Below are 14,490 nucleotides of genomic sequence, written 5' to 3' on the forward strand. Positions count from 1 at the left end.
GGAACCCTCTTGCACTGTTGGTGGGAATGCAAATTGGTGCAGCCACTCTGGAAAACAGTGTGGAGGTTCCTCAGAAAATTAAAAATAGACCTACCCTATGACCCAGCAATAGCACTGCTCCAGGAATTTACCCAAGGGATACAGGAGTACTGATGCACAGGGGCACTTGTACCCCAATGTTTATAGCAGCACTCTCAACAATAGCCAAATTATGGAAAGAGTCTAAATGTCCATCAATTGATGAATGGATAAATAAATTGCGGTTTATATACACAATGGAGTACTACAAGGCAATGAGAAAGAATGAAATATGGCCCTTTGTAGCAACGTGGATGGAACTGGAGAGTGTGATGCTAAGTGAAATAAGCCATACAGAGAAAGACAGATACCATATGTTTTCACTCTTATGTGGATCCTGAGAAACTTAACAGAAACCCATGGGGGAGGGGAAGGGAAAAAAAAAAGAGGTTAGAGTGGGAGAGAGCCAAAGCATAAGAGACTGTTAAAAACTGAGAACAAACTGAGGGTTGATGGGGGGTGGGAGGGAGGGGGGGTGGGTGATGGGTATTGAGGAGGGCACCTTTTGGGATGAGCACTGGGTGTTGTATGGAAACCAATTTGACAATAAATTTCATATATTGAAAAAAAATAAAATCTAAAAAAAATAAATAAATAAATAAATAATAAAAAAAATAAAAAGTATGTTATATTTGCATTCATAAAAAAATAAAAATATATCCTCAAAAAAAAAATAAACTAAAGAGTGTAACAAGAGATGAAGGGCATTATATCATAATTAAGGGGTATGTCCATCAAGAAGAGCTAACAATTATAAATGTTTATGCCTCTAACTTGAAAGAATATATGTGTGTGTGCATACACACACACATATATATTTTTATGTATCTTAATTACAAACATAAGCAATATTATTGATAATAACACTGTAATTGTAGGTGACTTTAATATTCCACTTACAACAACGGACATATCATCTAGACAGAAAATCAATAAAGAAACAATGGCCTTGAATGATACACTGGACCAGATGGACTAGACAGATATATTCAGGACTTTTCATTCCAAAGCAGCAGAATACACATTTTTCTTGAGTTCACATGGAACATTCCCCCAAAAAGATCACATACTTTTTGGGTCACAAAAAAGTTCTCAATAAATATAAAGGGATTGAGATTATACCATGCATATTTCAGATCACAATGCTATGACACTTGAAATCACCACAAAAAAAAAAAATTGGAAAGCCTCCAAATACATGAATGTTAAAGAACATCCTACTAAAGAATGAATGGGTCAACCACGTAATTAAAGAAGAAATTTAAAAATATACGGAAGCAAATGAAAATGAAAACAGGAAAGTCCAAACCTTTAGGATGCAGCAAAGGCAGCCCTAAAAGGAAAATACATTGCAATCCAGGCCTATCTCAAGAAGTAAGAAAAATCCCAAATACAAAACCTAACCTCACACCTAAAGGAACTAGAAGCAGAGCAGCAAAGAAACCCCAATGCTAGCATAAGTAGAGAAATAAGAAACATTAGAGCAGAAAAAAACAATATAGAATCCAAAATAAAAAATAAACAGTATAACAGATCAATGAATCTAACAGCTGGTTTTTTGAAAGAATAAATGAAACTGATAAAACCTTAGCCAAATTTCTCAAAAAGAGAGAAAAATCACAAATTAAAGGGGACAGATCACAACAAACACCACAGAAATACAAATAATTATTAGAGAATACTATGAAAAATTGCATGCCAACAAACTGGACACTCTGGAAGAAATGGACAATTCCTAGACACCCAAATACTACCAAAACTCAAACAGGAAGAAAAAGAAAATTTGAACAGACCCATAACCAGCAAAGAAATTGAATCAGTTATCAAAAATCTCCCAACAAATAAGTGTCCTGGGCCAGATGGCTTCCAGGGAATTCTACCAGACACTTAAAGAAGAATTAATACCTACTCTTCCCAAATTGTTCCAAAAAATAGAAATGGAAGGAAAACTTCTGGACTTACTCTCCATTACTCAGCATTACCTTGATCCCAAACCAGACAGAGACCCCACTAAAAAGGGGAATTACAGGCCAATATCCCTGATAAACATGGATGCAAAAGTTCTCAACAAGATACTAGCAAATCGAATTCAACAGTATATTAAAAGAATTATTCACCATGATCAAATGGGATTCATTCCTGGGCTGAAGGTCTGGTTCAGTATTCCTAAATCACTCAATGTGATACATCACATTAATAGAAGAATGAGAACATATGATCTTGTCAATAGATGCAGAAAAAGCATTTGACAAAATATAGCATCCTTCTTAATAAAAACCCTCCAGAAAGTTGGGATAGGAGGAACATACTTTAACATCATAAAAGCCATATATGAAAGGCCCACAGCTAATATCATCCTCAATGGGAAAAAAACTGAGAGCTTTCCCCATGAGATTAGAAACACAACAGGGATGTCCACTCTCACCACTATTGTTTAACATACTGTTGGAATTCCTAGCATCAGCAATCAGACAACAAAATGAAATAAAAGGCATCCAAATTGGCAAAGAAGTAAAACTTTCACTTTTCACAGATGGCATGATACTTTACATGGAGACCACAAAAGACTCCACCAAAAAAGTGCTAGAACTCATACATGAATTCAGCAAAGTCGCAGGATAAAAAATCAATGTACAGAAATTAGTTGCATTTGTATACATCAATAATTAAGCAACAGAAAGAGAAATCAAGGAATTGGTCCCACTTACAACTGCCCCAAAGAGGTAAAAGATATGTATGCTGAAAACCATAGATAACTTATGAAAGAAACTGAAGAAGACACAAAGAAATGGAAAAACATTCCATGCTCATGGATTGGAAGAACAAATATTGTTAAAATGTCGGTATTACCCAAAGAAATCTACACATTCAATGCAATCCAAATCAAAATTGCACTGGCATTCTTCTCAGAGCTAGAACAAACAATCCCAAAATTTGTATGGAACTACAAAAGACCCCAAATAGCCAAGTAATGTTGAAAAAGAAAACCAGGGACGCCTGGCTGGCTCAGTTGGTTGAGCGTCCGACTTCAGCCCGGGTCACGATCTCGCTGTCTGTGAGTTCGAGCCCCGCGTCAGGCTCTGGGCTGATGGCTCAGAGCCTGGAGGCTGCTTCCGATTCTGTGTCTCCCTCTCTCTCTGCCCCTCCCCCGTTCATGCTCTGTCTCTCTCTGTCTCAAAATAAATAAACGTTAAAAAAAAAATTTAAAAAAAAAAAGAAAACCAAAGCTGTAGGCATCACAATCCCAGACATTAAAAAGCTGTAATCACACAATAGTATTGTAGTAGCACGAAAACAGACACATAGACCAATGGAATAGAGAATCCAGAATTGGATCCACAAATGTATGGCCAACTAATGTTTGACAAAGCAAGAAAGAATATTCAATTGAAAAAAGACAGTCTTTTTAGCAAATGGTGCTGGGAGAACTGGACAGCAACATGCAGAAGAAAAACTGGACCACTTTCTTAGACCCTAGGCAAAAAATAAACTCAAAATGGATGAAAGACCTAAATGTGAGACAGGAAACCATTAAAACCCTAGAAAACAGGCAACAACCTCTTTGACCTCAGCCACAGCAACTTCTTACTCAACACATCTCTGAAGGCAAGGGAAATAGAAGCAAAAATGAACTCATCAAGATAAAAATCTTCTGCACTGCAAAGGAAAAAATCAACAAAATTAAAAGGCAACTAACAGAGGGCACGTGGGTGGCTCAGTTGGCGAAGCATCCAAGTTTGGCTCAGATCATGATCTCCCAGTTCATGAGTTCCAGCTCCCACACCAAGCTCTGTGCTGACAGCTCAGAGCCTGGGGCCTGCTTCGGATTCTGTGTCTCCTTCTCTCTCTGCTCCTCCCCTGCTTTCTCTCTCTCTCTCTCTCTCTCTCTCTCTCTCTCTCTCTCTCTCTCCCCCTTTCTCTTTCTCAAAAATAAATAAACATTAAAAAAAATTTTAAGGCAACTCATGGAATGGGAGAAGATATCTGCAAGTGACATATCAGATAAAGGATTAGTATTCAAAATCTATAATGAACTTACCAAACTCAACACCTGAAAAACAAATAATCCAGTGAAGTAACGGGCAGGAGACTTGAATATACACTTTTCCAAAGAAGACATCCACATGGCTAACAGACACATGAAATGATGCTCAACATCACTCAGCATCAGGGAAATACAAATCAAAACCACACTGAGATACCACCTCACACCAGAGTGGCTACAATGAACAACTTAGGAAACTACAGATGTTGGCGAGGATGTGGAGAAACGGCAACCCTCTTGCACTGTTGGTGGAAATGCTAACTGGTACAGCCACTCTGGAAAACAGTATGGAGGTTCCTCAAAAATTAAAAATAGAATTACCCTATGACCCAGCAATAGGACTACTAGAATTTATCCAAAGGATACAGGAGTGCTGATGCATTGGGTACCCCAATGTTTATAGCAGTGCTGTCAACAAGAGCAAATTGTGGAAAGAGCCCAAATGTCCATCAACTAATGGATAAAGAAGATGTGGTGTATATATATACAACGGAATACTACTCGGCAATAAGAAAGAATGAAATCATGCCATTTGCAACAATATGGATGGAACTGGAGGGTATTATGCTAAGTGAAATAAGTCAGCCAGAGAAAGACAAATATCATGTGTTTTCATTCATGTGTGGAATCTGAGAAACTTAACAGAAGACAATGGGGGAAGGGGAAAAATATAGTTACAAACAGAGAGGGAGGCAAACCATAAGAGACTCTTAAATACAGAGAACAAACTGAGGGTTGATGGCGAGGGCAGAGGGTAAAATGGGTGATGGGCATTGAGGAAGGCACTTGTTGGGATGAACACTGGGTGTTGTATGTAAAAAATGAATCATGGGAATCTATTACTGAAGCCAAGAATACACTGTATACACCATATGTTAGCTAACTTGACAATAAATTACATTTTAAAAAAATCCTAGTAAACCTTTTTATAATAATTGGCATGCTTATTCTAAAATTCATACAACATTTATATTTCATATATATGGCTGACTCAGTAGCGCATGCCACTCTTGATCTTGGGGTTGGGCATTCAAGCCTCAGGTTGAGGACAGACATTACTAAATAATATTTTAATTAAATTTATATGAAAATTTATATAGTATAACTAAAGGAATTTTGACAAAGGAAAAACAAACCTACAAAGTTAGAGGTCTTACACTATTTTATTTCAACACTTACATTAAAGGTATGAGAGCCAAGATGGTCTAACTAATACCAACTAAAAGAAAGACATAAATGTCAATGATACAGAATATAAATCAGAATATATCTATGATAGGGGTGCCTGAGTGGCTCAGTCAGTTGAGCATCTGACTTCAGCTCAGGTCCTGATCTCGCAGTTCATGAGTTCAAGCCCCACATTGGGCTCTGTGGTGACAGTGTGAAGCCTGGAGCCTGCTTTGGATTCTGTGTCTCCCTCTCTCTCTGCCCCTCCCCTGCTCATGCTCTGTCTCTCCCTCAAAAATAAATAAACATTAAAAATTTTTTAATAAAAAAAGCATATATCTATGATAAACTAATTATCAATGCATCAAATTAATGCAATAAGTAAAGAGTGGTCTCTAACAAAAAGAGCCACATAGTCACATGTAAAAAAAAAATGCAACTCTACCCTTACCTCACACTATCTACAAAATTAACCCCAAATGGACTGTAGACATAAAAGTTAGAGCAAAAACTATAAAATTTCTTGAAGAAAACATACCTTGTGACCCTCAGTTAAGGGCCCCTCAGTCCTTTATGATAGGACATAAAAGACATGAACCGTAAAAAAAGAAAATCAGCAAATTGGCTTTTATCAGAAGTAAAACTTTTGCTTTTCAAAAGACCATTAAGAAAATGAAAGAAAATACTTAACAAAAGATTAATGTGATAAAGGATTTTAATCCATAATACTTAAGAGTTCTTATTACTCAAGAATCACAACTCAATATTTTTTTAAATAGAAGATTTAAACAGACACCTATCAAAAATATGTATACAAATAGAAAATAAGCATATGAAAAGATGCTCAACATCATTAATTACCAGGAAAATGCAAATAAATCCATGATGAGATGTATGTAACTAGATACAACATATCTACTGGAGTTACTAAAATTAAAACATTGATAACACCAAATGAGAACAAGACTATGGAGAAGGTGAACCTTCATACATCACTAGTGGGAATGTAAAATGATACAATCACTTTGGAAACCAGTTTGAATTATATCTCTACAAGTGGTGAACTTTATATAACTTATACCTGAATAAAGCTGAATTTTAAAAATCAACTTGAAAAAACATTTTTTTAAGTTTATTTATTTATTTCCAGAGAACAGGGGCAGGGGCAGAGAGAAAGGGAGAGAGAGAGAATTCCAAGCAGGCTCTGCGCTGTCAGGGCTCAATCTCATGAACTGCAAGATCCTGATAAAAGATGAAATCAATAGTCCCACCCTTAACCAACTGAGCCACTCAGGTGCCCCAAAACATTTTTAAATAAGTAAAGTAAGGGGAACCTGAGTGGCTCAGTCAGTTAAGCGTCTTTTTTTTTAATGTTAATTTATTTTTGAGAGAGAGAGAGTGAGAGAACCCAGACAGGAGAGGGGCAGAAAGAGGGAGACAGAGATCTGAAGCAGGCTCCACCATTGACAGCAGAGAGCCCGCTGTGGGGCTTGAACTCACGAACTGAGAGATCATGACCTGAGCTGAACTCTTATGGTTAACTGACTCAGTCACCCAGGCACCCCTAAGCACTGACTCTTGATTTTGGGTCAGGTCACCATCTCATGGCTCGTGAGTTTGAGCCCGGCATTGTCTATGCTGACAGTGTGGAGTGTACTTGGGGTTTTCTCTCTCCCTCTCTCTGTCCCTCCCCTGCTCACATGTGCGCACCCTCTCTCTCTCTCTCTCTCTCAAAATAAATATTTTTTTAAAATAAGTAAAATAAAATTCTTATAATATCCTTTATTTAGTAGTTTACCCTTTATGTTAGTAGTTTAACATTTTTTATATACTAGCCAATTTTTTCCCTTATTCTTAGATTCTTCTCCATTCAAGTAGTAGATAGGCTCACCTTGCCTAAGGGAAAGCAATGACAACAGAAAGCAGAAATAAGGAGTCTTTTTCCAAACATGTGAATTCCAAAATCCTGGGCCTTGAGAATAATGGGAAGGATTCAGAACATATGCTAACCAAGTCAGGCAGGTGAGTAACACAAAACAAACAAGGAAGTGGGACTGGAATGAGCAAACGCTGTAAAGAGCCACTATTCACCTCCAACCGATTTTTATCATATAGAAATGTGGGTCCAATGTTGCCAAATCATTCTCCCCCCCCCCACCCCGCCCCATCAAAAAAAAATCTGGAAATTCAGATTTTTATGTGAATTTTCCCCATTTTTAAAATATTACCCAAGTAAAATGAACTTCTGTGGGTCAAATTCAGCCCACGTATGTGCAACATCTAGGACAGAAAACAGATTTAGAACACCTTAAAAACAAAATGAGCAAAGACAAAAGATTTTCTCACCCTCTAGACTTGATGAAAATCCTTGAATGGGGAAAAGAAGAGTAAAATGAATAATAGATTTAGACATTGTTCTTACAAGAGAACAGAGGCAATCTGCGTCCCACTTCCGAGGTACAGACTCAGGGAGGCAGGAAGATCCCACAGAACTGGTTGGATAATTGTAAGGGGCAAATGAGATATTATCCTCAGAATTTCCCAGGCCCCACTCAGGCCCAGCAAAGCTGAGACAAGGAGCAGTCTCACAGAATTCTCCATATCTTATTAAAGTCTGGAGACGACAGAAAGATTACAGTGTTGTCATTAGCATGGAAATTGTAAGAAGTTATTTTACTAGCTAATACCTTGTGGGTGTGAATGAGGAATGAGCAGCAACCTATGATGGCCAAGTAACTTCAAAAACAAAATGAAGGACTAACATTTCTACAAATGCCACTATTGTGGAAAGATGAAGATGTGTAGTAGGACCCACCACCCCAATCCAAGAATTAGCAGAGGTAAGAGAAAAGGAAAAAGACACTCCTCATCAAGATTAAAACTTCAGTCACCTGGACAAAATGGAAGCTCAAAATGGAAACTGAGTTTCAAACAAAGAACAAAAAGTGTATCCCTTGAACATGTGACATTGTAGACTGAGATATACTTCCACAGTCGGCTGTAAGCAGGGAGGTTATGACGGGAAGGGGGGACACATTTTATGTTCTTTCTTTACATGAATTATACCAAATAAATATTAGATTTAGTAACATGCCCTATAGGTAGGCTACCAGAGTATAAGACTTCAAATCACTACTAAAGAGACTACAGAACCAAGCTCTTCGGATGGCTTCTGTAACAATTTCACTAGATACGCTGAATTATCAAACACATTTATTAAGTTTCTCAAACTCATTTGAAAGTAATAAACTATCTTAGGGCAAGCCCCAACAATTGATAACACTAAACACAATGAGTAAAATTACTCATTCTGCAACTATTTAAATAAATACAATAACAGTACCACCAGAATCCACTTTCTACATTGGGAAAAGTGTTAATCTGAGGTATTTACAAGGTGGAAGCAGAGAGGCGGTCACAGCATGTGTATATGGGTATGTGCATTTTAAAAATTGTATTTCTTTTTTTTTTTTAGATTCAATTTAGTCACCATATAGTGTAGTATTGGTTTCAAGTATAGAAGTTAGTGATTCATCACTTACATATAACACACATTGCTCATCCCAACAAGCCCATCCCCCCACCCACCTCCCTTCCATCAACCCTCAGTTTGTTGTCGATAGTTAAGAGTCTCATAGTTTGCCTCTCTGTTTTTATCTTATTTTAGTTTTCCTTCCCTTCCCCTACGTTCATCTGATTTTTTTCTTAAATTTCACATGAGTGAAATCATATATTTGTCTTTCCCTGATTGACTTATTTTGCTTAGCATAATACACTCTAGTTGCAAAAGGCAAGATTTCATTCTTTTTGATTGCTGAGTAATCTTCCATTACACATTTTCTTTATCCATTCATCAGTTGATGGACATTTGGGCTCTTTCCATAATTTTGCTATTATTCATAGTAAAAAACAAATATTTCTAATTTTTCCAAAATGACCACATACATAGTCCTTTAATTTCCAGAAAATTATAAAGTATGTGTTTTAAAGTAAAAGACTTTTAATTACCTCTTTAATATAGTCTTAGAAATTTAACAGCACATTGTCTGATTAAAACTATAATACCCAGATCTACATTGTTGCAATTAATCCCAGCAATTCAGGCAAGGACCTTACTTTAGTATGAATATTCAGATACTCAACCGAATAACTACAGCAATTGTGGCACAATAGGACCTCTGAGCTTTCGTATTCTGATCCGTAAAATGGGGACAAATTGCTGCACAGCCTAACATGTGCAAAAGCAACCAGCACAGTGTCTGATATTTAATAAGCCCGCAAAAATATTTGCTGGATTGGCTACCACTGACTTCACTTCTACTGGCCTCTAGAAGAATTTATCACTGAAACCTTCCCAGGAGAACAGTCACCTATCTCATTACGGTACTGTAGTCCTCTTCTGAAGGTAAAACAGACTCAGCGTAAGCTGTCCTGAACAACCATTTCCCATTTCTACTACAGTATTTATATTAACAAATGCAACTGGGTAAGTGCGTAAGAATTCTGATACCTTGCAGCTCTGCTCTCATCTGAGAAGATACCCCTAGCATGGAGTGAATCCACCTCATCACTCTTAAAATAAAATCCAAGAACTTTACTGTGGTCTATCAGGCTTTTCATGATCAGCCTCTGCCTGATTCTTAACCTCATTTCCTACCATTCTCCCCATCCATCCACTGCACTTCTTGCTGACCCTTGAAGACATCAAACATAAGCCTATGCACTTGTCTCACCAAGCACATACTGCCCTGAAACTCCTATGGCTTGTTCCCTCACATCATTCAGATTTCTGCTTAAATATCACCTCCACAGACAAAACTTCCTTAACTACCCTTTCTAAAGTAGCATACTCTGTGATTCTCTACCCCCTTAATTTGCATTTTTTTCTCCCCAAAGCAATTCAAATATATACTTATTCATGTGTTGTAACATAAGCTCAATGGGAATTGAGACTTCAACTCATTAAGTTCTTTATATCCAGAGCCTAGAACACTACCTGGCATACATAAAGTGACACTGCATTATTATTCACAGTGAATCTGTTCATTAACTAAGTGGAAATACTTGAATATTCAAGAAAGCTTCCTAGCAGTACCTGAGTGGCTCAATTGGTTAATCCTCCAACTTCAGCTCAGGTCATGACCTGACAGTTCATGGGTTCACGCCCCACATCAGGCTCTGTGCTGACAACTCAAAGCCTAGAGCCTGATTCGGATTCTGTGTCTCCCTCTGTCTCTGCCCCTCCTCTGCTTGTACTCTTTCTCTCCCTCAAAAATAAATTAACACAAAAAAATTTAAAAAGAAAGAAAGAAAGAAGGCTTCCTAATAAATGACAACGGAATGAGGAAAACAAAGCCCAGTGATAGTTATGGTGGCCATGTGAACTTAGGATACCTGTGGATGCAAAGGTAAAAAGTCAGGAGGAACTGGATTAGCACCAGAATTAGAGTGATTTTAATAGCTGGAGGGTGATCATCAGGGTAGATGCAAGAGGAAGAAAGCCCGGACACAGTTGGTTGAGGCCTAAGCCAAAAGGAGAAAAATCACTCTCTTTTGTTTTAAGCCCACCCATTCTCCCTCATCTTCCTTCCTCTAATATTTCCTCTCTCAGTGTCTACCCACTTTTGCCATCTCTTCACCATCTGTTTACCTCCTCCACGTTTGCTTCCTGTCATCAACTGTTTTTCATTTGTAGATTATACTCAAGAGGTTTTTTTTCCTGTGAACCAGTAGCCTCAGCAGAAGAAAAGCTTTCTAATGTAAAGAATATATTTGCTATTCCTTTAAATGCCAAGGAATACACCAATATCATTATTAGCAGTATCAAGTACTCATCATGAAGGCAACAGAATGAAACAAAGAATCATGAAGCCATTCCTTTTCACAAACTCCTACATCAAGAACTGAATGCTTTATGACGTCATCTGTTTAGTATTTTTCTCTTCCTTCTCCAGAGTATATCTTTAAAATACAATCAACATGCATTTTAATCTTTATTGAATTATAAGTGACATATAAAAATGGCACATATTTAATGTATACATTGTGATAAGTTTGGACTTATGCATACACCTCTGATACCATCACCACTATCAACATACTATAAACATATCTATTATCTCTAAAACTTCCCTAGTTTTCTCTTGTGTCTTTTTTTTGTTGTTGTTGTTATGTCCTAAGATCACTTAACAAGAGATCTATCCTCTTAACATATTTTAAAGTAGAAATGTCATATTGTTAACTATAGCCACCAGGTTATACAAAAACAATCAACATCTTTGATTTTTATCCTCACATTCCATTAAAAAACTCATGGAATATCCACCAAAATGTATTTGCTAAAATCTTAAGCCTGACATTACCTTTTTTTATTAAGTTGATCCTGATGCCTATTAAAGTTTAAAAAAGAAAAAGAAAACTGACAAATAGTACCATCAGGCTTATAAATGATTCTGTATTCCCACCCCTCACCAAAAGACACTGGTATTCAACTGGACTCTTTGAAGAATAATCTCTAACACATTAGCAGGAGCCAACATAAAAGCATCCATTATTTAAGCCAAATGTTTCCCAAAGTATCATATCCCGGAAAGTCAACTTACTCTTTTGGAAATCCTCCCAAAAGAGGCTACAGGTAGAAGATGATCTCTGTAATTCAAAATGAGTCTTGAAAAAGTAAACTTTAAATTAAAATTTCAGGAGAAATTCAGAGTGAAGTTCCTGTTTTTCCCATTAATCCTAGAGAGCAAAGAAAATCCAAATAAGGAGAAATGGACTTTTTTTTTAATATCAGGTATATTTACAAATGACAAGGCATTAAAATTTATAAACGACATAATGCCCTACTTACAGCTAATGAATATATTCGGCGACCAAAAAGATACCAAGTCGGAAACGATTTATTCCATTATTTTGGTAACTATGCTTAAATTAACTCCAATTACAACCATAAGTTCAAGACTTAAGAGAAAAGAAGTTAATTCTACAAATTAAAAATCAAAAGGCAAGACCATTATTCTCTACACCTTTCTCTGTTTCTTTTCAATTCCCCACACCCACACTCCCTGTCTCTGTCATTGTACATTCAGGTGTAGAATACTATCAAATCTGAGAGGGTTTGTATAAACTATGTGTAGCTACCAGTGTGACTTTATTATCTGCTTTCCTTAGTTTCAAGACCAAGGATGCTAATACCAGTGCAAGAGGGTGGATCATTTGTGTATATGTGTCTCCCCACCCCTTACCAAAGCTGTGCCTTCACTGACATATATTCAGTAAAAAAAAAAAAAAAAAAAAAATGACAAGTACGGAATATAAGAAATGTTTGTATTTGTCTGTATTAATACCACAACATATTTACCAAGCATGAAGGGAGAGGTCCAAATTTAGCTTATTTAGCAGCCTAATCTAGCTTAAAATACATGTCCTTAAAGCATACTTATTCTCAAATAACTCATAACTTATAAAAAAGTTAAGTATTTATAGCAAAAAAAGTCTAGAATAATAGTAGCAGCAAAATATTCTTTTTCTCATTTTCACTAAGTTGGAGTTAACTTAATGAAATGTGACAGTGCTATCAATGTAGTATAATAAACATGAAAAGCTGCCCATGTACAAAGAAAATGTAAAAATTCCTACTGACAACAGCAAAAACAAGAATAATGTCTCTTTTCCTTTCACATGCCCTTTTTGTTAGCTTGAGCTTGTGACTTTGTTATCTATATGTAATAGTAAGAATAATATTGCTTGCAGTGTGCCTAGATAGAGGCTTCAAATATAACTAAATAAAATTATATTTCTCTGTGTCCCATAAAAGATCCATCATACAGGACCCAGTTCTCAATCCCTTATGTTAGAAGCTGCAGTAAACACAGCTAAGCAAGAAAAAAAATATCTAAATAACTCTCAGAAGTAGCATACACAGACATTACATCTTTGTTGAAATCTCAAATCTTACATTATCTAAAGATTTAAATCACCTTTAAAAGAGAATTTATTAAAATTCTAAACTCATATTGTGTATCTTTTTTGTAAGTGGCAATATATTCCTAGTAACATGTTTGTATCTGATGTTACCCATATAAATAAAAGCATACAGTCATTTTAGGGATTAATAGAAAAAAGACATCTGCATGGAACATTTCCCTCATTAGATATAATCATGTTAGCATATTTTTCCTATTTCTGATTTTTCTACAAAATAAAATGAGCTGGTTTTTACCCTTAAGTTTCTCCCTATATATTGCCAATAATGCAAATACTTTAATTGCACATTAGAAGAATCTCATTTTCCTCTAAAAATTGCTATAGAAATTAGCCCCAAAGAGACCTCATAACACATATAAAAATCAAGATGTGACTAAGTCAAATTGGCATACCAGCTACCACTTACAACAAATGTTACTTTAAACATTACTTTTAAATTAAAAGCTATCTTTAGAAAGTCCCAGGAAAGATCACATGGGTCATTATAATGTTATTCGAACTCTTCCTAAATTAGTGCCAAACTGAATCAATTAGGAAAGAATCAATTAGCCAAAAACTATATATTAATCAACTGACTTAACAACTAGCCAAACTGTATATTCAAAAAGCAATTCATTCTTTTGTCAGGAGGTCATATTTGGGGCTAGTGGGAGTATTAATTGACACTTTTCTGGAAAGCAACTTGGGTTAATATATATCAAATGTTAATGTTAATTCTCTTTGATCAGTAATTCTATTCCTAAGAATTATCCTAAGGAAATACTAAGAAGTGCATATAAAGTTTATATATATAAAGATGTTCATTCTAACTTAGTGGAGCAGGAAAAAAATGCAAACTTCAAAAAGAACTTAGTTTAAAAAATGAATACTGTGTAGCCATTTAAATCACAATTATGAATAAAATGTAATGGCCTAATAAATTTTTCAGCATATACATATAAAACACACCAAAATATTTACAATGATTTCCTTTAGTTGGTACAATTACAGGTTATTTTTATACATCTTATTCACATATTTAGGAGCTAATATTGCTATTAAAGAATATTTGGGAGTGCCTGACTGGCTCATTTGGTAGAGATGCGACTCTTAACTTGGGGTCATGAGCTAAAGTCCCACACTGGGCAGACAGCTTACAAAAAAAATTGAATATTCTACATTGAACTATTATAAACGAATGGTTTTTGTTAGAAGCCATTTCACTTAGTGATAGT

General features: G+C 36.0%; 1 long non-coding RNA gene across 10 annotated transcripts in view; it reads right to left on the reverse strand.

Moving 5' to 3' along the window:
• The window catches only part of LOC102899982, a 149,247-nt gene that overhangs the window by 38,832 nt on the left and 95,925 nt on the right, over nt 1-14,490 (reverse strand). For 8 of the 10 annotated variants that reach the window (XR_006583113.1, XR_006583121.1, XR_002744389.2 and 5 more), the window contains one exon: nt 11,893-12,028. The exons of the other annotated variants lie outside the window; for them this stretch is intronic. This is a non-coding gene — a long non-coding RNA (uncharacterized LOC102899982). The remainder of the gene's footprint in view (nt 1-11,892; nt 12,029-14,490) is intronic. 10 annotated transcript variants of the gene reach the window in all.

The sequence above is a fragment of the Felis catus genome, chromosome A1 (genome assembly GCF_018350175.1).
Source record: "Felis catus isolate Fca126 chromosome A1, F.catus_Fca126_mat1.0, whole genome shotgun sequence".
NCBI lineage: Eukaryota > Metazoa > Chordata > Mammalia > Carnivora > Felidae > Felis > Felis catus.